This window comes from Pelobates fuscus, chromosome 3 (genome assembly GCF_036172605.1).
Source record: "Pelobates fuscus isolate aPelFus1 chromosome 3, aPelFus1.pri, whole genome shotgun sequence".
Lineage (NCBI taxonomy): Eukaryota > Metazoa > Chordata > Amphibia > Anura > Pelobatidae > Pelobates > Pelobates fuscus.
The window spans coordinates 155,246,024-155,269,305 of record NC_086319.1 but is presented as its reverse complement, the minus strand read 5'-3'; the positions used below and the strand labels follow the sequence as shown (position 1 = coordinate 155,269,305).

Sequence of the window (23,282 nt, the reverse complement as noted above, 5' to 3'; positions counted from 1 at the left end):
GCCAGTCACTCCAGATGGCTCGGCCGCACTCGGTTCCTGCGACCGCATGCCGGCAAAACTTCAAAGCTGGTGTACAGCTGCACCAGCCCGAGGCACGCTCTGTCTTGGTGACAGGCAGGAAGGAAGCCCACAACACAGCGCTTCCCCTCCTGCCTGTCAATGCATGTAGCGAGACTATGTTCCGACAGGAAGTGCTCTCAGTGAAAGCAACGAGCACTTCGTGTCAGACAGAGTATCGCTCAGCCAAGCTACATGGAGTCAGAAGGTACATAAGTGGGGATAAAACGGGGGTATAAGACATATGAAAGGGCTGAGGGGTGGCGGATTTGGGGAATAAGACACATGGAGGAGATGGGGTGGTAGGGGTATAAGACACATGGAGGAGCTGGGTGGGTGGGGTTATAAGATGCATGGAAGGGTTGGGGGTGTACCATAAAACCTGTACATGGGTGGTACTATTTTACGCGCTGAACACAAATATGAGCGTTTTATAACAGTAAAACGTATCGCAACGATGCTATCATAAGTGAACGTGCCGTTTTTGTGTAAAAATGCAAAAAAAACAAATCTGAATGCCAACTGGGGCTAGGGTTTGTGACCAACGAGCTACCAAAAAAGGACATACCCCATTTTAAATACCCTGGGTTGCATTTCTATATTTCACCTACAAACATACACATTTGTACTTTATACATTTAAATAGATACACATTTGGAAAGGTATAAAAAATAAATTCTTAAAATATAATGTATTATGTGTTTAAAAGTTTTAGTTGTAATTGTATCAACTAGACACTAGAAATGTGCATTCATTTTCAGATGAATGGCAAAATTAATGCAAAAAGTTTTTGTTCATTTTATCTGAAAACAGAATTGCCATATAAATCAATTATCAAAGGGGTCACTGAACAAATTTAATTCAACACCATTAGTTCATAGCATGCAGTACACTGCTGCCAATGACAGTGCAGCAAATATTTCTTGTGCACATTTTCTGACCAATCCTGTGACCACAATCATAGACCAAATATCACATAAGTGGTATCTGAAGTTGATTGCTTATCAGCCAGTCAGATAGTAACCCTCAATCAGTGCTGTCACTGCTCGTCACAGTGAATCATTGCAATCTGACTAAATCAATGGTGGATTGCGGTGAGTGCTGCACAAGTTCCTAAAGTCTCCAATGCTCCTCTATGAGCATTGGATTGGACTGTCATGCTGAAAGCAAAGGAGATACAGCACTAAAGAAAAGGTAAGACAAATATTAAATTTTTTTTATTACAATGCACACAGGATGGAGCGAGGGTAAAACCAACCCTAATAACTAGCGACAGGTATAGTACAGTGTTAGGAATACTGTCCTCTCTCGCCTTGACTACTGCAATCCGCTTCTAAGTGGTCTTACATATTTCCATGTAAGACCACTTTCTAAAATGAATGCGGTGGCGAGGCTCATCTTCCTGTCTGCCCGCAACTCCCACGCCTGACCCCTCTCAGGGCTAGAGCGTCCATAAGGCAGCACAGGCGGCCGCATTGGGGCACACCGGCTCTGGGGGCTCAAGATTTCAGTGACTGGCAGTAGGGAAGTGCTCCCGCCTGCCAGGCCACCTTCTGGAACCCCGGTGCGGCTGTGTTCTAGTCAGAAGTGGCGAGGGAGCTCTAAACTCTCTGCTCTGCTCTCTTGCGTGATGTTTGCTGATACCGCGGGATCCGGAATCTGACATCATATTCCAGATCCCGGCATCAGTAGACAGCACACGAGGGCGCAGAGAGGTTAGAACTCCCTCTGATTAGAACTCTGCCGCCCGCTGCAGTGAAGCCCCACTGGACCCCAGGGACAGATCCTCGCCAGCTCTCCAGGTAGGGAGGCTGGGTGGACATTTAATATTAATCATTTGTGTGTGTCTGTAAGTGTGTGTGTGTCTGTAAGTGTATGTGTTAGTGTGTGTGTGTTCGTGTGAGTGATTGTATGAATGTGTGTGCATGTGAGTGTATGAGTGTGTGTTTGTGAGTGTCTGTCAAATCAGTGAGAGTATGTTTGTCATTGAGTGTGTGTGTGGGTGTCGGTCAATGAATGAGTGTGTGTCAGATCAATGACGTCTGTGTGTTTGTCATTGAGTGTGTGTGACTATTAGTGTGTCACTGAGTGTAGTGTGGCGGAGCGGAGCACGGTACAGGAGCTTCTGTTTCCTGTACACGGCCAGACTTACAGCAGGTACTCACTGAGAGAGCACTTCCTGTCAGTCCACCTTGGTACAGAAAACTGAAGCTCCTGTAGAGGATCTGCTCCGCTTGGCAATGCTACAAGAGAGGTAGGAGGCACACCAGGAAGGGGAGTGTGACCACTAAGGGGGCGGCATCGATGCAGTGTTGAACGGGCTGACAAACACTCAGATTTGTGGAGCCCTGCAGTAACATGCATAATATTGTATACACATGACACACAAATTAAAGGAACAATATAGAAACCAGAACAGCTTAATGTAGTTGTTGTTCTGGTGTCTACTGCCTGTCCCTGGAGGCATTTTAATGTTAACACTGCCTTTTCAATGTGCAGCACTGAAGTTCAATGTCTCCATGGCACATTGATTTAATGCATCTCTATAAGGAGATGCTGATTGGCACAGCACTGTGTTTTGCCACGCATGCACAATAACCTCCCAATGCTTTCCTATGCGAAAGCATTGGATTGGCTGAAATAGTCAATTCTGATGATCTCAGCCAAAGAGGAGGAGCGGGGTAGAACCAGCTGCAGCAGACCCTAGAAGAAAGGTACATTTTTAAACGTTAACGAAGATAAGGGGCCTCCGGTCACCTAAATAGTGTTTTTTTGGGGTTTTTTTACACTGTAGTGTCAGGAGTACACATTTGTATTCCTGATACTATAGTGTTCCTTTAACATTTCACAGAACATAATTACCACAAAACTTCAGAAAAAACATTCTGGCACAGTTTGACATCTATACATAGAAATACACGCATGTTTTAAACATGCTCATTATTAGTTTATTAATTAACAGTTTAATCCTCCTCCCTGTCCAAAGGTCATAATATTTCAGTTTATGATCTGGTTCAATCAAGGGCAAAAATCAGGGATAAATATGAAGAGCATTGACGTTAATTAAATTTCTGAATTATATCAGTTCTAATAACCAGCCTTGATCTGCATTGTCATGATTCTTCTTCTTTGTGGCAAATGGTAAAATCTAAGGCATGGTACATATTACAAAAAGAATGACTATAATATGACAGTAGATATGCAGTATATGCAACCATTTATCACAATTTACCATACTGGTGGCCAGCAGAAAATACCAGTGGTTTCCTAGTAGACGTACCACCTCTACACCTAAATACATACAGCATCCCCTTCTATAGTTGATGGCCTAGGTATCCAAAGTATCCCAGCTGCTTATCTATGAGCAAAAATTTCAGCTACAACCAGAGATTCTAATATATTGGGCTCTCTAATAACTCAAGAAGACACCAGTGATAAACGGACTTGTGCTGACTACCAAAACAAAATCTATGTAAAAAGGAATATCAAAACCCAATTTTTCAGCAGAAATAAATACCTTTGAGATCAGCTGAAGTTCAGTTTTCCACTTAAGACTATACTGCTAGATACACTTTTAGTTTCACTTTATAAAAAACAGAGCAGCTGACCACAGAGCTTTGTCAGGGCTTGTCCTTGGGTAATCAAATATATTAAAGGAACACTATAGTCACCTAAATTACTTTAGCTAAATAAAGCAGTTTTAGTGTATAGATCATTCCCATGCAATTTCACTGCTCAATTCACTGTCATTTAGGAGTTAAATCACTTTGTTTCTGTTTATGCTGCCCTAGCCACACCTCCCCTGGCTATGATTGACAGAGCCTGCATGAAAAAAAAACAACTGGTTTCACTTTCAAACACATGTAATTTACCTTAAATATTTGTATCTCAATGTCTAAATGGAACTTGAATCACATACAGGAGGCTCTTGCAGGGTCTAGCAAGCTATTAACATAGCAGGGGATAAGAAAATCTTAATTAAACAGAACTTGCAATAAAGAAAGCCTAAATAGGGCTCTCTTTACAGGAAGTGTTTATGGAAGGCTGTGCAAGTCACATGCAGGGAGGTGTGACTAGGGTTCATAAACAAAGGGATTTAACTCCTAAATGGCAGAGAATTGAGCAGTGAGGCTGCAGGAGCATATTCTATACACCAAAACTGCTTCATTAAGCTAAAGTTGTTCAGGTGACTATAGTGTCCCTTTAACTTAAACCATAGTTAACAAGTTGGTCCCTCCTGCTCTTGTTGAATTACACCAACCAATGGCTGGCAGAGAGTTACAGGAGTATTGGTCCAGAGGTCAATAAACCTACTTTAATGCTGCTCCCCAAACAAACAGTTTGTCACTGTTATTTGAGGTGTATTCCCTATATTTAAGAAGTGGAATATTTTAATTTTTTTTTCACACCTCTTTATCCTGCAACTGGGCACCTCCATGTTAGCTCCCTATAATTCACCTTTATACGCTCTGTCCTTTTTACCTGACAGCACACAGAAAGTCTGAGAAATAAAACAATGTTTCTATTCACCTCTTCTGAAATCTTGAAGTTGGCTTTGTCTTGTCTGAACTGGATTATCGTGTAATTTGCTAAATCTTTAGTTTAACCCCTTAAGGACCGCGGACGTACTAGGTACGTCCGACAAAAACGGTCCTTATGGTATTGCTTAAAGGGAATCAGTTTTCCTGGCACTGCAGGATTCCTCTCTCCCTCCCACCCCCTAATCCCCGGTTACTGAAGGGGTGAAAACCTGAGGCAGTGACATGTCCCACGTCGCTGCCTGCTCCTCCCCCGCCGCTCCACCTTCTGACTCCGTCGGCCGGTGGGCAAGACTGATCCCGCCCACCGGCCGAGGAGACCTAATGCGCATGCGCGGCGATGCCGCGCATGCGCATTAGCGCACCACATAGGAAAGCATTGAAAGCTATTTTCAATGCTTTCCTATGGGGAATTGAGCGACGCTGGAGGTCCTCACACAGCGTGAGGGCGTCCAGCGATGCTCTAGCACAGAAAACCTGTACTATAGAGCAGGACGTTCCCTCTAGTGGCTGTCTGAAAGACAGCCACTAGGGGAGCACTTAACCCTGCAAGGTAATTATTGCAGTTTAAAAAAAACTGCAATAATTACACTTGCAGGGTTAAGGGTAGTGGGAGTTGGCACCCAGACCACTACAATGGGCAGAAGTGGTCTGGGTGTCTACAGTGTCCCTTTAATACTTACCAGATCGCCGCAGATCTCCTGCCGCCGATCAGTGTTCCTCCCTGACTGGCAAGTCCCTGGACATTCCCCTCCTCGGCAAATTAGGCCGTACCTAAAAGAGCGGTCACATGGCCGCAATAGGCATCCATAGTGCTGCCTGCAGGGGGACTGCCTGAACTGACAGGCAGTCTCCCTGCTTCTGTTAAAATAAAATAAAAAAAATATATGTCAATAAATAAAAAAAAAAAATTATATATATATATATATAAAAAAAATCATACTAAGTGTATTTTTTAATTAATATATACATATAGTAATATAAAAATACACTTGGAGTAAAATTACACACACACACACACACACACACACACACATATATATATATATATATATATATATATATATATATATATATACACACATAAAGCTCTCCCCGGCTGTTCCCACCCCCTATAACCTCCGATCCAGTACTAGCACAATATTTAGCATACCGCAATACAAAAATAAAGTGTCTCGATCCTCCTTTTCCTACAAAGCACCACAATTATGGAATAACCTCAGGGACATAGTCAAATCTTCATTCAATCTAAAATCTTTTAAGAGATCTATGGCAATATACCTCAGCACAGAATGCACCTGTCAAGGTTGAATATATTTATTACCCGTTATATATACACTGTGTGCAGAATTATTAGGCAAATGAGTATTTTGACCACATCATCCTCCTTATGCATGTTGTCTTACTCCAAGCTGTATAGGCTCGAAAGCCTACTACCAATTAAGCATATTAGGTGATGTGCATCTCTGTAATGAGAAGGGGTGTGGTCTAATGACATCAACAACCTATATCAGGTGTGCATAATTATTAGGCAACTTCTTTTCCTTTGGCAAAATGGGTCAAAAGAGGACTTGACAGGCTCAGAAAAGTCAAAAATAGTGAGATATCTTGCAGAGGGATGCAGCACTCTTAAAATTGCAAAGCTTCTGAAGCGTGATCATCGAACAATCAAGCGTTTCATTCAAAATAGTCAACAGGGTCGCAAGAAGCGCGTGGAGAAACCAAGGCGCAAAATAACTGCCCATGAACTGAGAAAAGTCAAGCGTGCAGCTGCCAAGATGCCACTTGCCACCAGTTTGGCCATATTTCAGAGCTGCAACATCACTGGAGTGCCTGAAAGCACAAGGTGTGCAATACTCAGAGACATGGCCAAGGTAAGAAAGGCTGAAAGACGACCACCACTGAACAAGACACACAAGCCGAAACGTCAAGACTGGGCCAAGAAATATCTCAAGACTGATTTTTCTAAGGTTTTATGGACTGATTAAATGAGAGTGAGTCTTGATGGGCCAGATGGATGGATTGGTAAAGGGCAGAGAGCTCCAGTCCGACTCAGACGCCAGCAAGGTGGAGGTGGAGTACTGGTTTGGGCTGGTATCATCAAAGATGAGCTTGTGGGGCCTTTTCGGGTTGAGGATGGAGTCAAGCTCAACTCCCAGTTTCTGGAAGACACCTTCTTCAAGCAGTGGTACAGGAAGAAGTCTGCATCCTTCAAGAAAAACATGATTTTCATGCAGGACAATGCTCCATCACACGCGTCCAAGTACTCCACAGCGTGGCTGGCAAGAAAGGGTATAAAAGAAGAAAATCTAATGACATGGCCTCCTTGTTCACCTGATCTGAACCCCATTGAGAACCTGTGGTCCATCATCAAATGTGAGATTTACAAGGAGGGAAAACAGTACACCTCTCTGAACAGTGTCTGTCAGGCTGTGGTTGCTGCTGCACGCAATGTTGATGGTGAACAGATCAAAACACTGACAGAATCCATGGATGGCAGGCTTTTGAGTGTCCTTGCAAAGAAAGGTGGCTATATTGGTCACTGATTTGTTTTTGTTATGTTTTTGAATGTCAGAAATGTATATTTGTGATTGTTGAGATGTTATATTGGTTTCACTGGTAAAAATAAATAATTGAAATGGGTATATATTTGTTTTTTGTTAAGTTGCCTAATAATTATGCACAGTAATAGTCACCTGCACACACAGATATCCCCCTAAAATAGCTATAACTAAAAACAAACTAAAAACTACTTCCAAAAATATTCAGCTTTGATATTAATGAGTTTTTTGGGTTCATTGAGAACATGGTTGTTGTTCAATAATAAAATAATAAAATTAATCCTCAAAAATACAACTTGCCTAATAATTCTGCACTCCCTGTGTATATATATATATATATATATATATATATATATATATATATATTTATTTGTGTAAGGGGCAAATAGCCGTATATGGAGTAAGGATCCAGCATAAGCGTAGTATAAAGGGAGCAAGTCGGTTGTGGTATGCCGAGACCGACGATACGGCAGGCCTGTAAATAAAGAGGGCCCACCAAGGAGTAAGAAAGTAAAGTAAATGGAAAGAAAAGAGAAAGTGTTGAAATGCGGAGTGGGTGGGAGGGTCATTCTGATACTCACCTCAAGCGATATGAGTCAGGTAAGGGGTGTCCCGTATATAGGGGAGTGAATTAATTTAAGCCCCTCCCACAAATACAGACCAAACTGCCTTAATACTTGTTTAAGGGGCAAATAGCCGTATATGGAGTAAGGATCCAGCATAAGCGTAGGATAGTATAATGGGAGCAAGTCGGTTGTGGTGTGCCGAGACCGACGATACGGTAGGCCTGTAAATAAAGAGGGCAAAAATGAATAATCAAAGATTTAATACAGTCAACAAATATATACAAATTAACCAGACATTTCCTTAAATGCATTACAGTATTTAATTCCTGGAAGTATTTTGAAGGTAGGAATCTAGGACCGAAGGTGGACACCATTTGTTGTGGGTAGGATAGTGTGACGGTAGTAGAAAATATCCCCGTCAAGCATTCCCTTCTTCCCATAAAAGAAAATCACCCAATATTCCACGAGTAGAAATATCCCTGGAATCGCCGAATAATCTACACATGAGCCAAAACTTAATGCTGGAACAAGACTGATTTACTGGCACACAGAACTCACAATTTATGCAACACAAAACTCCTCCTCTGGGCCAGGCTAGATAATTGAGTTTAAACAATACACAAAGCTCAATTATCTGCTGGCCAGAAACATTACAATTTATAACAATTTCAGAAACATACTTTCTATAAGACATACAATTATATTTTAACATCCCTGGATAGCTGAGGATACTGGTAGTCACATATCCAAATCTCACGAATTTCCGTTTGGTAGTTTCCGTGTCGCATTGTGTGGAAGTTTGACCGGCTTGCCATGTGGAGGTATCCGGGTTACAGTTCCATAGAATCAGTAGCAAGAGCCGGTCTCCATTCGCATCTAACTACACGAAAACTACCGTTCGTATGGTTCAGCTGGTTACCTGTGAATGTTCCCCTCATCCGGCAGATACCATCTACCGAACGCCAGTTTGATTCGTGGAGGGGAACGTATTCATCCAGGACTTCCATGGGGGACCGGGCGTTCGCATGTTTCCCGTACCGAAAACCGTTCCATGCAATTCATGCGTAAGCCCCGCTGACCGCACTCGTGAGTTTTAAGATGGCCGCCATCCTTTGTTCTCGCCACGTGTTCGTATGTCGAATGGCGGCCACCCAGTAGCAATTAAGTTGCGGTTTTCTCTGTGTTCTAATTGCTACTTGCTACCCAGGGTGTGTGGTCCCCGTTCGGTACACGAATACATTCATTCTTGACATTTGGAACCGAACAATATAGACCTTAAAATAGCAGGGAGAGAATTAAACTGAAGCATATAGGCAATTGCATAAAACTCCTTCACAGATAGTATCTTATCTCTACTGTTGGTGCGTGTTGACTAGTTTCGGAATGTGGTAGAGCCAATAGGTAATGATATATGATTCCTGAAACCTCTGAGTATATTCTTGTCTGGTATGATAGCATGCAGTTATGGTAGTTTTGGCCATAGGTTATCCTGTGTTGTTGAATGCCTGTAAAATATATAATTAATGGTGTGTGAGATAGTTTAAGTTTAAGTTTAAGGTGGCAAAAAGAAGCAAAACCTAGGAGAAATGTTATGACACAGGTTGAACTATTCAAGAAACAAAAGGAAAGAGCTGTCCCTAGGTAATATCAGAGAGAGTCAGAGAACAATGTAAATACTTTAATAGATAAAACTAGAAACACACACTGACATAGACAGAATCGCTAGTCACTCCTACCACAGTAGTGGATACCTGGGGTAGAGAATTAGACTGCAACTAGACGAACAGAGTGAGGAAAATATACAAACGAGGAGTGGATAAACAAAATGTACATGGACACATACAGGGCAAAAAACTAACCCCAAAGTAGAGGTTTAGTTGATGCGCCCCCACTGAGATGGCTGTTCGCTGCACATGATACAATTGCCTAAGGATTACTAAATGGCAAGATCATACAGTGTGGGTGCAGTGTAACAACCTATCAATATATACAGACTGGATACTGAAATGGCAAGATCGTACAATACGGGTGCAATATAACAACCTATCAATGTACGTCAAGTGGATACAATATCACAGCTGATGTCCTATAGTGTGGAGGGCTTGTATACCCAGCTAAGTGGTAGCTGGGAAAAATCAATAGCAAGTGGGGACGATAATATAGGTAAAAGCCCAAACGAAAAAGAAAAAGACCAAACCTAATATCCTCCTTAGGACAAGACCACTCGAAACACCGAGGTCCTAGGTGGTCTAGCGGAGGATATAACTGTTGGTGTGCACACTAATAATGTACGAGTTAGAAGACAGATACGGTCAAGACATTCTGAACTCAAAAAAGCATAAAAGCAGAATCTTAGTCTGGAGAGTACCGTAGACTGTGCCTTCGAGGGCACCTACCTAATCACAGAATGATAGTAGTGCTAGCTGGTCTGTGCGTTCTTAGGTACCTAGCAGTGCTCGTCGCAAGATAATGGTAGTGCTAACAAAAGCCCTAATCTGTGCCTTCAAGGGCACCTAACAGTGCTGATCAAGAAAGATCACAGGGTAGCCGTAGTGCTAACAAATACCCTAATCTGTGCCTTCAAGGGCACCTAATGGTGCTAATCGCTAAAGTCCTATTGTGGTGGCATCTCGGTAAAAATAAATTTAGTAGGCCGAGATTACCACGTGGCATGTGTACGTGCATATGCTGACGTATCGGTCGGTTGGTTGCACGTGGCAAGATACGATCAGTAGTGTACGGAGCATGTGCGAGAATACAGGATGTAGTATTCCCCTCCTCCATTGTGCTGGACAAGCCATGCGGTCAAGCAGGAAGTTAATTCTTATTTGTTTTGATTGGTTAAGAGAATGTGCGGGTGGAGCTTAATATGGGAGGAGTTATATGCCTATATAAGGAGCCTGCACTATTGCCCGGGGCTCAGAACTTGTTGTATTTTGGTGACATTAGTCCCTCTGAGTCCCGATCGGTGAACCGAATCAAGAATCTCTTCCTTCCTGAAGAAACCTGTGTCCATCTCTCTGTGCTTGGCTTCCGTCAGTTTCTCCGGTATCATTTGGTGCATTGGCCGGGAAGCTCATCGTTCAACGGTAGCTGAGAAGCAGAGGCGTGAGACGGTCTATCTTTGCCCACGTTCTCTACGGCTGCACCCCTGAACTTCTGCGTGGACCTCCCTTCATCTCGGCGCCACTGGTCTGTTGTCCAGGAGATCATCGGCCTCTACGTAGTAAGTGCTGGGGTGTCCCCGTCGATGAGTGTGAACTCAGGTTCAGGAACGAGGAGGTAAGACGACCGCTGTTTTAGACGGCGGACTCACTAGGGGTATACCGATTGTGCGGTAGGCCCATAAGGGGTTTATCGTGTATGGAATCTGCCCCCTCTGTCGGAGGGAAGGAGCGAAGGCGCACCGCTCAATCGAACGCTCTTTAGTAAGACCGTTTGATTTGGTTTGGAGTCAGGCGGGGTTCTGTGTAAATAGCCCTAGCCGGACACCGGTGTCTTGTCTAGACTAGCGTTCTAGGGTGTACAATTTGTTCGCTAGGTCGGAGGGACCGGGAGACTAAGCGGCGTCTGTGTAAATTCGGTCCGCTAGCTCTCAACCTATCTTGGCTAAGTGGGAAGGCGTGTAAATTTGGAACCCACTAGACTATTGATAGAGTAGAAAGACTAAAAGGGTTCTGTTGTAAATTCCGCCCTCTAGTTCGCTATATGTGGTGCTTGGGCAGTGTGGCTAACCAAAACGGATGTAGATAGTTTTAGGTAGTCCATCAAGGTACTGGCCAATAGATTAGTTGGGATTGTATATGTGATAAAGATTGTTTAGTAACGTGTATATCTTGTTAGATAGCGTGAGCTCTGCCGTCTAGCGAGGGTGTTAATAGTGTGTTGCTGTATTATAGTGCACGGTACCATAACCCTGTATATTTACTGACACTGTATATAAGTACTAATCATTGTCGTCTATTGCATGTCTAACACCATAACCACTAATAATTGTATTGTGACCTTAAATTGTACTTTGACCTATGCTAACCGTACTGTAACTGCTGTTTGTAAAAGACGATGTTACTGGGGTGTGTTATAGACGGGTAATTCATATATAGAGAATTATAGCGTGGGTGACGGTATAGTTTCGCCAAAGGGCATAATATTGATTACTTAGTGACTGGTGTAACAGCTGTGTGTGTACGGGAATTCCCTGAGTGTTTTTATTGTGTTACTGTGTACGTTTCACTTGGTAACTGTACCACGTGGTGCTGTTGCCGGAAGAAACGGGTGTGACTGTTGAATAAAGCGTGTGTATAGCATTCGTTGTCAACGACGCTCCATTGATAAGTATGGGCGCGTCGGAGTCGACGATTTTGGATCCCTTAGGATGTATGGTAAAGAATTTTAAAAAGGGATTCACAGTATGTGATTTTGGGGTTAAAATGTCTCCTGCCCGTTTGATCACTTTGTGCACTAGGGAATGGCCTACTTTGGTTGCGGCATGGCCGCCACGTGGCAGTTTGGATCCAAATCTGGTACAGCGTGTACACGTGGCTGTATCAGGTAGGCCTGAACTTTACGGACAGTTTCCATACATTGATTGTTGGAGGCAGGCCGTAAACGACTTGCCAAGATGGGTCCGAATATGCCACGAGGAGCAATGTCGCCTCATGGTGGCCAGGACTTGTTTGTCCACTAGGACCACGGTTAAGCCCATTTTGGACACGCCCCCTGAGTCCGAGATCCCTATGCCGCCCCCTTATTTCCCTATAGAGGAAGGTGATACAAGTACAGGAAGTTCCACACCCCCTCACCCATCTACTTCCTCCTCTAGCTCAGAATCCACCCCACGCCATAATAAACCTCCCCTTCCGACACCAGCCCCTGTTAAGTCCATCTATTCCGATTTGGCGCCATTTCAAGCTTCCAGTCAGGCTTCCTCTAGCCCGGCCTGGAATATTTTATTCACCGGCCTTCCCCATGATGAAGCTTCTCTATCCCCACGCCTTATTACCCCCCGACCGGAACCTCTAACCGACGCCCCTCCACGAAGCCCTATACTAACCCGACAACTGACCGGTACCCAACAACCCAAACATTACCAGATGCCTCTTCGTTTGAATCCTGGGTCAGCCTATCTTAATGCTTTAGGTCAAATGGTGTATGCTGACCCAGTCTTCGTATATGTCCCGTTCACGACTACCGATCTCTTGAATTGGAAGACCCACAATTCCTCGTATACTGAAAAGCCACAAGCCATGACCGACCTGTTCACCTCGATAGTCCAGACGCATAATCCAACTTGGGCTGATTGCCAGCAATTATTAATGACATTGTTTAATAACGAGGAGAGGACTAGGATAAACCAAGCGGCTATTAAAGCACTGGAGGAAGAAGCCCGTACTTTAAACCAAGCAAATCCAGCAGCATGGGCCGCAACTCATTATCCTAATACCGATCCCGACTGGAATGTTAATGGCGTAGATATGGTTCGACTAAAAGCCTATAGAGACGCTATAATTGCTGGCATGAAAGCCGGAGGGAAGAAAGCCATAAATATGTCGAAGACGGTTGAGGTGATTCAGAAAAGTGATGAAGCGCCTAGTGTCTTTTATGACCGATTATTGGAGGCATACCGCTTGTATACCCCCTTTAATCCGGAAGACACTGATAATTCCCGAATGGTAAACTCTGCCTTTGTCAGCCAAGCTTATGGAGATATTAAGCGCAAGCTACAGAAGTTAGAAGGGTTCGCAGGAATGTCCATCACCCAACTAATGGAGGTAGCAAATAAGGTGTATATGAATAGGGAATCAGAAAGTAAGAAAGAGGAAGAGCGCAAGATGCGTAAAAAGGCGGATATGCTAGCGGTAGCGATCGCAGGCGTAGGTAGACGGGGCCCAGATAGAGGCGATAGTAGGTGGAATAGGGAACCCCTGAGTAGGAATCAGTGCGCGTATTGTAGAGAAGAAGGGCATTGGAGAAGCGAGTGTCCAAAAAGAGAGCAATACGAGAGAGACCCACCCAGGGCAGGTTATGGAAACTTTAGAGGCAGAGCGAGAGGTAGAGGAGGTCCCGGAGGGAGTAATAGTGGTAACAGAGGAAGTGTAAGAGAAGATAGATACTATCCCGCAGCGCAAAGGTCCCGCGATAGAGAAGATAGGGACTTTGTAGGATTGGCTGACACGGTCATGGAGAACTATTGATACCGACCGGGCTCCATCCCCCTTGGTCGAGCGGAGCCTATGGTCGATGTATCAATAGGGGGAAAAAGGAGTGCATTCATGATCGTCACTGGTGCTGAACATTCGGTGGTGACTGATCTGGTTGCTCCTCCATCTGGAAGAACTATTACCGTAATAGGAGCAACTGGAAGGAGTGCTGCAAAACCGGTTCTTAAAAGTCGACTCTGTACATTGGGAGGCCACGTAGTAAAACATCAATTCCTTTACATGCCTGAATGTCCAGTCCAATTGCTGGGACGTGATATGCTATCCAAATTACAAGCGCAGATTACGTTCCTACCAAACGGAACAACATCCTTAAAGTTTAATGGACCTTCAGGTATTATGACATTATCCGTACCAAAGGAAGAAGAGTGGCGACTTTATACAGCGTTGACTAGCCAAAACCCTAAGAGTGATGAATCCTTATTCAACATACCAGGAGTTTGGGCAGAGAACAACCCACCAGGACTGGCCCGCAATATTCCACCCATTCGAATCGAACTAAAGCTTGGGGTTTATCCAGTGAGCCTACGGCAATATCACATCCCGCAGAAGGCTAAGAAAAATATTCAATCTTATCTGGATAAGTTCATACGGTATGGTATCCTAAAATTCTGTACTTCCCCCTGGAACACCCCATTGCTGCCTGTTCAAAAGCCCGGTACAGATGAGTATCGTCCTGTGCAGGACTTGAGAGCAGTGAATGATGCGGTTGTTGGTATACACCCAGTTGTGCCCAATCCGTATAACCTGCTTGCTTTAATTCCGGGCGGGGCTACTTATTTTACAGTCCTAGACCTTAAAGATGCCTTCTTTTGCCTTCGAATTGCCGCAGAAAGCCAATGTATCTTCGCTTTCCAATGGGAAAACGCTGTAACGGGCTCAAAATGCCAGATGACTTGGACAAGACTGCCCCAAGGGTTTAAAAACTCACCGACCCTATTTGGTTCAGCTCTAAGTCAAGATCTACTGGATTTCAAGTCCATCCCAGGAGAGTGTGTACTATTACAGTATGTAGACGACTTGTTGATAGCAGCAGTTACAATATGTCAGCAAGCCACACACGATCTACTACACATTCTCTGGAAGGCAGGATACAAGGTGTCTAGGAAGAAGGCCCAGTTGTGTCTGCCAACTGTCAAATATCTGGGATTCCATATCTCTGAAGGTCAAAGGATAATGGGGCCAGAGAGAAAAGAAGCTGTGTGCCAAATACCAACACCCAAGAATAGAAGACAAGTGCGAGAGTTCTTGGGGGCAGCAGGCTTCTGGAGGATATGGATTCCCAGTTATGCGATATTGGCAAAACCTCTGTATACAGCTATCAAGGGTACAGAACACGACCCCTTCCTATGGACCCCTGAACAGCAAAAGGCATTTAAAGATGTGAAGAGGGCTTTGATGAGTGCCCCAGCATTAGGCCTACCTGATCACACACGACCATTCTACTTGTATGTACACGAGCAGAGAAGAATGGCTGTGGGAGTATTGACACAGTACTTGGGATCATGGCAAAGACCTGTTGCCTACATGTCTAAGCAACTGGACTCAGTGGCCAGCGGTCTTCCACCTTGTCTAAGAGCCGTAGCTGCAGCCGCCCTGCTGGTAGCTGAAGCCGATAAACTCACTCTTGGTCAAGAACTTTATGTACGAGTTCCACATGCAGTACAGACGTTGTTGGATTACAAAGGAAATCATTGGTTTAGTAACATCCGTATGACCAAGTATCAAGCAATGTTGTGTGAAAACCCAAGAGTGCATTTAGAGACTGTAAATACCTTAAATCCAGCTACCCTTCTGCCGCAACCTACTGAAAGTCAACACGATTGTTTGGAAGTAATGGATGAAGTATTTTCAAGTAGACCAGATCTTCGTGATTTTCCCATCCAAAACCCTGATGTCCAATATTATACAGACGGTAGCAGTTATGTGAAAGAAGGGATTCGCTATGCAGGATACGCAGTAACAACGATAGATAAGGTGATAGAAGCTCGGCCACTGTCAAAAGGAACATCAGCACAAAAGGCAGAATTGATTGCACTGACACGAGCGTTACAATTGGCTGAAGGTTTAAGAGTAAACATCTACACGGACTCCAAGTATGCGTTTTTAACCACTCATGCCCACGGAGCTTTGTATAAAGAAAGAGGACTATTGAATTCAGAGGGCAAAGAAATCAAGTACGCAGCTGAAATACTACAACTATTGGAAGCAGTATGGGGACCGAAAGAAGTCGGTATTATACACTGTCGAGCGCATCTGAGAGGAGATGGTTATGTAACCAAAGGAAATCGGATGGCAGATAGTGCAGCTAAGCGTGTCGCTGAATCAGGAAGACAGGAATATGTGGAACATATAGCTGCTCTTATTCCAACTCCACTGTCTCAATGGACTCCGGTTTATACAGCTCAAGAAGAGGAGTGGTTAAAGACTGAACCTGGAAAGTATTTGGAGAACAAATGGTATCAGTTAGAAGATGGGAGAATAGTTATTCCAGCATCACTAGCGGTAGAAATCGTCCAAAACTATCATAACGGGACGCATTCTGGAAGAGATAGTACAGAAGAATCTCTCAGAAAACATTTCTACATACCAAGATTGTCCAACTTAACTCAAGCCACTGTTCGAAGATGTGTAACGTGTGCTAAAAATAATGCAAGGCAAGGACCAGTAAAGCCACCAGGAGTTCAGTATATGGGGGGACTCCTTATGTCCGATCTACAAATTGACTATACAGTAATGCCTAAATCTGGTGGACATCGCTACCTACTAGTAGTTGTGTGCACCTATTCAGGCTGGGTAGAAGCATGTCCTACTCGTACAGAGAAAGCAGGAGAAGTTGTGAGATTCCTGCTACGAGAAATAATACCCCGATATGGACTACCCTGCTCTATAGGATCGGACAATGGTCCAGCTTTTGTTCATCAGTGCCTACAACAACTGACTCATATGCTTGGTATAAAGTGGAGACTTCATACGGCATATAGACCTCAGAGTTCTGGTAAAGTAGAGAGAATGAATAGAACTATTAAGAACCAGTTGGCAAAAATGTGTCAGGAAACCCAACTTAAGTGGAACGTCCTTTTGCCTATAGCTCTGTTGCGAATTCGCAGTACACCTACCAGAAGGATGGGTCTCTCTCCTTTTGAGATCATGTATGGGCGTCCACCTCCCGTACTTGGTAACTTAAGGGGGGATTTGAGTCAGTTGGGAGAAGGAATTACCCGGCAGCAGGTTGTAGAGTTGGGCAAGACTATGGAGGAGGTACAGAAATGGGTACAAGATAGATTACCTGTGAATATTTATCCCCCAGTTCATAGTTACCACCCAGGAGACCAAGTGTGGATTAAAGAGTGGAATAATGTACCGTTAGGGCTCAAGTGGAGAGGTCCTTATGTTGTTCTTTTGTCTACCCCTACAGCGATAAAAGTGGCCGAAGTGACTCCGTGGATTCATCACTCCAGGGTTAAACTTCGAGGGCACCTACCTAATCACAGAATGATAGTAGTGCTAGCTGGTCTGTGCGTTCTTAGGTACCTAGCAGTGCTCGTCGCAAGATAATGGTAGTGCTAACAAAAGCCCTAATCTGTGCCTTCAAGGGCACCTAACAGTGCTGATCAAGAAAGATCACAGGGTAGCCGTAGTGCTAACAAATACCCTAATCTGTGCCTTCAAGGGCACCTAACGGTGCTAATCGCTAAAGTCCTATTAGTGTGCAACAATAAGTCTAGTAGTCTAATGTCATAGAACTACTGAAATAAGTCCAAAGGTCCTGGGTGTAGATTAAGTGTCTTGGGTGTAGTCAAAATCACTACACAAATAGACATGTCAGGTAACACGGAATTTCCCAAGGAAAATATGACTCTGGACAGGACCAAATATCAAGCTGCTGGCTCCTATATAGTGGTCCCAGTACAGGCAAAGGGGGATCTGGACAGCGGTACGCAGAGGGCGGCCATTCCAATGGCCAGGTCGGGGAGCATGACGGAGGGCGGAGAGAGGGGGCGCAGCAGGGTCAGCCACAGTCTGAGGAGCACGGCGACAGCCAGGGAGTTTATTAGTGGTCAGTCGGTGGAAGTAAGCGCTGGGAGGGAGACGACGTCCAACGGCCAGCCGGGCGGGGAGGTGCAAGGGTTCACAGCGGCGGGCGGAAGCAGGCAAGGCAGAGAGGTGCGGGAGGGACCGACAGGCAGCTCCCAGGGGGGTACGATTGGCGGGACAGGCGTTTGGAGGGGAATAAGCGAAGAGCGACGCAGCGTTAGCGCCAGGCGCAGCAGAGGCAGGTGCATGGACAAGGGTCAGAGGAGTGGTGGTAGGAGCCCGTCGCGGGACAGGCGCAGCGACTCCAGGTCCAGTTGCGGAGTCAGGCAGCGGAGGTCAGTTTCCAATAACTGGAGGAGGAGTAATCGGCGTAGTGCGTCAGGTTCATCTGACAGGAGTCGCCAGGAACGGCGGCGGAGGTCTGACAGCAGGGATAGTCGAGCAGCGAGGAGGAGCTGGGATTGGGAACGCAGAGAAGAGCGTAGGGAGGATGGGCGGGCAGGGGACCGATCAAACAGACTGCCCAGGTTGTCTTCTCCTTACAGGTCGCGGAGTCATACCCCTGCGGTTCCACGGAGGGACCAGGCGATCAGGAGTCGGCGGTTAATGGACGCTCCAGGGCCTGACAGGGCTGGAGGAAGGACGGCATCCCCGGGGCCTGCTGCGGCCGGGGGCAGCAACGGTGAGTCGAACTCTGCATTACATCCAGGAACACTCATAGGCTGTTTAAAATCCTTATTGGACACTTGGGAAGAAGGTAGGGAGTCGCTGAAGTTTGGTAGAGTATGGGCCGCAGAAGGGGACCAAGGTAAGGTAGCTACTGGTATGGGTTTGATCGCGGGGGGGGTTGGTGGTGGAGACGTTGGAGACGCGCCTCCGCCTGTTGACTCAACCGAAGGGGTGTCAGAGCAGGCAGTGGGGTGCGGTGACATTTCGGAGGCAGCACGGCAAAACGTGCACGTGTCCTTCGCGGGGCCCCTGGGGTGTCACTTGAAGGGGGAGGTGAAAGAGAAGATATGGAAAGGTGAGTTTGTAGAGATCTTTTCCCTTCTCCCCCTGGAGGAGTTCTTGGACCTCAAAGAAGAAGACAAAAAAGATGCCAAGAAAGAGGAAGAGGAAAAGAGGCGTAAGTATCGTAAAATCCCAAAAACTTTTGGGAATTGGTTGAGGGCATTTTGTATCCTGGCGAGCGTTATAGGCGAAAAGCGACCGGATTGCTGCTCTCAGCTATTTTGCTATCTCGACGGGATAGGAGATGCGTACCGGACTTACGGGGGGCTGGCGTGGTGGAAGTACGGCGAGCAATTTCGACAACGTCTGGCAGCGAATGCATCCATGCGGTGGGACCAAATGGACTTGCCGCTATGGATGCGGCTGATGATGGCGCAGAAATCTGCTCCCTTTCCAGGGACAGCCGGCGCTGCCACTGGGAGCGCGGTGTCGGCGGGCCCAAAAAAGGGGTTTTGCTGGGCGTACAACGAAGGCCAGTGTAAATGGGGGGCTTCGTGTAGGTTTAGGCACGAATGTTCGGGTTGCGGCGGGAGCCACGGGGTCAAAAGATGCTTCAAGAAAGGGAAGAGTAGTACAGGTGGAGGAACGACAGGGGCAGCTGCCACAGCAACTCCCGCTGGGGCGGTCCCCGGTGAAGGTCGGCGCGATGTTGCCATGGCTAAGGCAATACGATAGCCAGCACGACGCTGAGTTTTTATGGAAGGGTTTCACGGAGGGCTTCAGGATCCCCTTCAAAGCCAAAGGTCCGAGTGGGGTAAGCGCGAATCTTAAATCAGTGCAGGAACACCCGGGGGTTGTGGGGTAAAAGTTGTTTAAGGAAGTTTCCTTGGGGAGGATGGCGGGGCCGAATATATCTACGGATATCCCCTTTGGGGGTGATTCCCAAGAAAGAGTCGGGTAAATTCCGTATGATTCATCATTTATCGCACCCAAAAGGGGCTTCGGTAAATGATGACATTGGCGCGGACCTGTGCTCGGTCTCCTATACATCATTCGACAAAGCCGTCGAGCTGGTTCGGAGAGCAGGGCGGGGGGCATTAATGGCGAAGGTGGATGTGGAAGCAGCGTTTCGGCTGCTCCCCATACACCCGGACTGTCATCACCTCTTGGGTTGTTATTTCGAGGGCGGGTTTTTTGTGGATTTGTGCTTGCCTATGGGCTGCTCTGTGTCCTGCGCCTATTTAGAAAAGTTCAGCACGTTTTTGGAATGGGTGGTGCGCAAAGAGTCGGCGGGGGGCTCGGTGGTACACTATCTGGTAGACTTTTTGTGCGTCGGCCCTCGAGATTCGGAAAGGTGCGGTCAGCTGTTGGGGATTCTGCAGTGGGTGGCGCATTCATTTGGGGTGCCTTTAGCTGCGGATAAGACGGTGGGCCCCACCACGTGCATTTGTTTTTTAGGTCTAGAAATTGACTCGTGTGCCGGGGAATGCAGGCTGCCGGTTGATAAGCTACAGAATTTGCGACACTTGGTGGTCACGGTCAAAGGGGCAAGGAAGGTTAAGTTGCGGGGCCTGCAATTACTTTTAGGGAGTCTTAACTTTGCGTGCCAGGTCATTCCCATGGGTAGGGTATTCTGCAGGCGGTTAGCTCAGGCAACGAGTGGGGTTCGGCGGCCGTCGCACTATGTTAGGGTGTCAGCCGACATGAAAGAGGACCTAGGGGTGTGGGATCACTTTTTAAGCAACTTTAATGGGACGGTGTTTTTCAGGGAGCTGGCGGTGTCGTCTGATGCTATAGGGTTGTTTACGGATGCGTCGGGTAGCATTGGTTTTGGTGCTTATTTGGCGGGGGACTGGTGCGCTGAAAGGTGGCCAGAGGCGTGGATGGTGTCCCCGCTTATCAGAAACATGGCGTTTCTGGAATTGTTTCCCGTGGTGGTCGCGGTGTCGCTCTGGGGCGGGGAGCTTGCCAACAAAAGGGTCACGTTTCATTCGGACAACATGTCGGTAGTGCAGGCGATTAATAGCCTGTCTGCTAGCTCACCACCAGTGGTGCACTTGTTACGGCGGTTGGTTCTGCTTTGCATGTCATCTAACATTGTGTTCAAGGCTAGGCACATTCCGGGGTGTAAGAATGTGGTGGCTGACGCTCTGTCTCGTTTACAGTGGGAACGTTTTTGGGAAGCGGCTCCTGGTGCAGCGAAGATAGGGCGGGCGTGCCCGGTCGAAATGTGGCAACTCGGGATGGCCTGCTTGGGGAGTGCATAAGGAAGTCGCTGCCACCAAGCACCTGGTCGGCGTATGTTAAGGTCTGGAAAGTATGGGAGGACACGGTGAAACAGGTAGGGGGAGAGCTTTCCGGGGATCGGAGGCTAGATGTTTTGTTATGGATACTTTGCCAGTTGTTTGTTAAGCAGGGCTCTCCGGCCATGGTTGACAGACACATGTCTGCCTTGGCGTTTCTATTCAAGTTTAATGGGTGGGAAGATGTTACTAAACATTTTTTGGTTCGGCAGGCAATCAAGGGCTTCCGGAGAGGGAAGAAAACAGTCGATGCGAGACGACCAGTGTCTTTTGGGATGCTTCAGGGTTTGGTACAGTTGCTGCCCTCGATATGCCGCTCGCCTTATGAGGTTGCGTTGTTTGCAGGGGCATTTGTTTGGGCCTTTTTTGGGGCTTTTCGGGTGGGTGAGCTGGTAAGCGGGAACAAGGCAGGGGTTGGGGGGCTGCAACGAGAAGATGTGGTGATCAATGCTGACAGGCTGTGCCGGTCAAAAACGGACGTTTTTGGTAAAGGCTGCACGGTGGTCTTGTATGGGCTGCCAGGGTCCGAGGTTTGCCCAGTGCTGCGAGGAGCAGGTTACCTCGCGCTCCGACCAGAGGGTAAGGGCTGTTTTTTCGTGCACGCTGATGGGACAGCGTTGTCACGTTTCCAGTTTACCAGGGTCTTTCGGATGGGACTGTTGAGAATGGGCCTGGAGCCTATGCAGTTTGGTACTCATTCGTTCCGTATTGGGGCCGCAACGGAGGCGGCGAGGTTGGGTTTGGGGGACGAAAGGATCAAACGGATAGGTAGATGGGAATCCTTGCGTTTCCGATCGTATGTGAGGCCCGACAGGTTGGTGTAATAAAAAAATAAAAAAAGGGGGGGGGGGTTAGGGAGTGATAATGGGACTGTGTGTTGGAGGCCAAGGTACTAACATTTGTTTCGTTGCAGGTTGGAAGGTGTGGGTGATCGGCCATTCGTTTGTGTATTGGGCACAGAAGAGAGCTGCAGCTAGAAGAAGCGGAACACAGCTGGGCTTTCCTCGGGAGCGGGTGGCGATCTCATGGTTTGGTTTTAGGGGGTTTGGTTGGCAAGGTTTGAGCAGTGTATTGTTCAGGAAATTGTACGGGGGGGCGAAGCCAGATGTGGTAGTGTTACATGGCGGGGGGAACGATTTAGGGCTTGTCCCTCAGAGGGAGCTAGTGAGACGAATGAAGAGGGACATGGATCGGCTTTTGGAGCTGGTCCCTGGCGTGGTGGTGGTTTGGTCTGAGATGGTCCCCCGTTTTGCTTGGAGGCACGCTAGGGACCCGGCTAGAGTGGCAAGGTTAATAGGGCCATGTCAGTGTTTATTCGGCGTCTGGGAGGCGTAGTGGTTCGGCACAGGGAGTTAGAGGGCATGTTGCCTGGTTACTTCAGGAGGGACGGTGTCCATTTGTCAGATGTGGGGAGTGATTTACTTAACCTAGGCTTTCAAGAGGGTATTGATAGGGCCCTGTTTTTGTGTGGTGGGGGTCGCACATGTCCTTAAGGGGTCAAGGCATGTGCTATGGCAGAACAGGGCATGGTAAAGTCGGAAGTTGGCTGGCTTTGGAAGTGGATAGGCCAAGGCCTAGGCTGGAGTAGGCCAGATGAATAAGAGTGTTGGTAGGTTCAAGCTCTTCGGTGGCTACGAACCTAGGGGGTAGGGGTGTCTGGGTACACCCCTACAGTAACGTTTGGTTGGGGCCTCTTTGGTAGGCCGTGTGTTATAAGTTAAATGTTATTGAAATGTTATTTATCGTTTAAGTGCTAGGGTCATTGTCAGGGGTATTGTACGGGGGGATAGTAACGAAATGTCAGAAATGACAATGACCCTAAATATGTTAATTTGTTTAAGATTTAATAAAAGCTGTGGACGTTATACTCCAACAGAATAACTGGTGTCCGAGTCTTATTAAAGGTTAATTAAACTAACACCTGCTGAATAACGACGGTGCCTATGTCATGTTAAATTGTGATTTATATTACAGTTCTAATTCACTAGTGCGCCCTCCCTATGAATAAGATAAAACACCAGTGCTTTTGCCCAACAAATTAAAAAGTCTA

At 46.4% G+C, this 23,282-nt stretch overlaps 1 long non-coding RNA gene across 1 annotated transcript in view; it reads right to left on the bottom strand.

The window, feature by feature from the left end:
- The window catches only part of LOC134600912 (uncharacterized), a 79,746-nt gene that overhangs the window by 551 nt on the left and 55,913 nt on the right, over window positions 1–23,282 (bottom strand). The window lies entirely within an intron of this gene.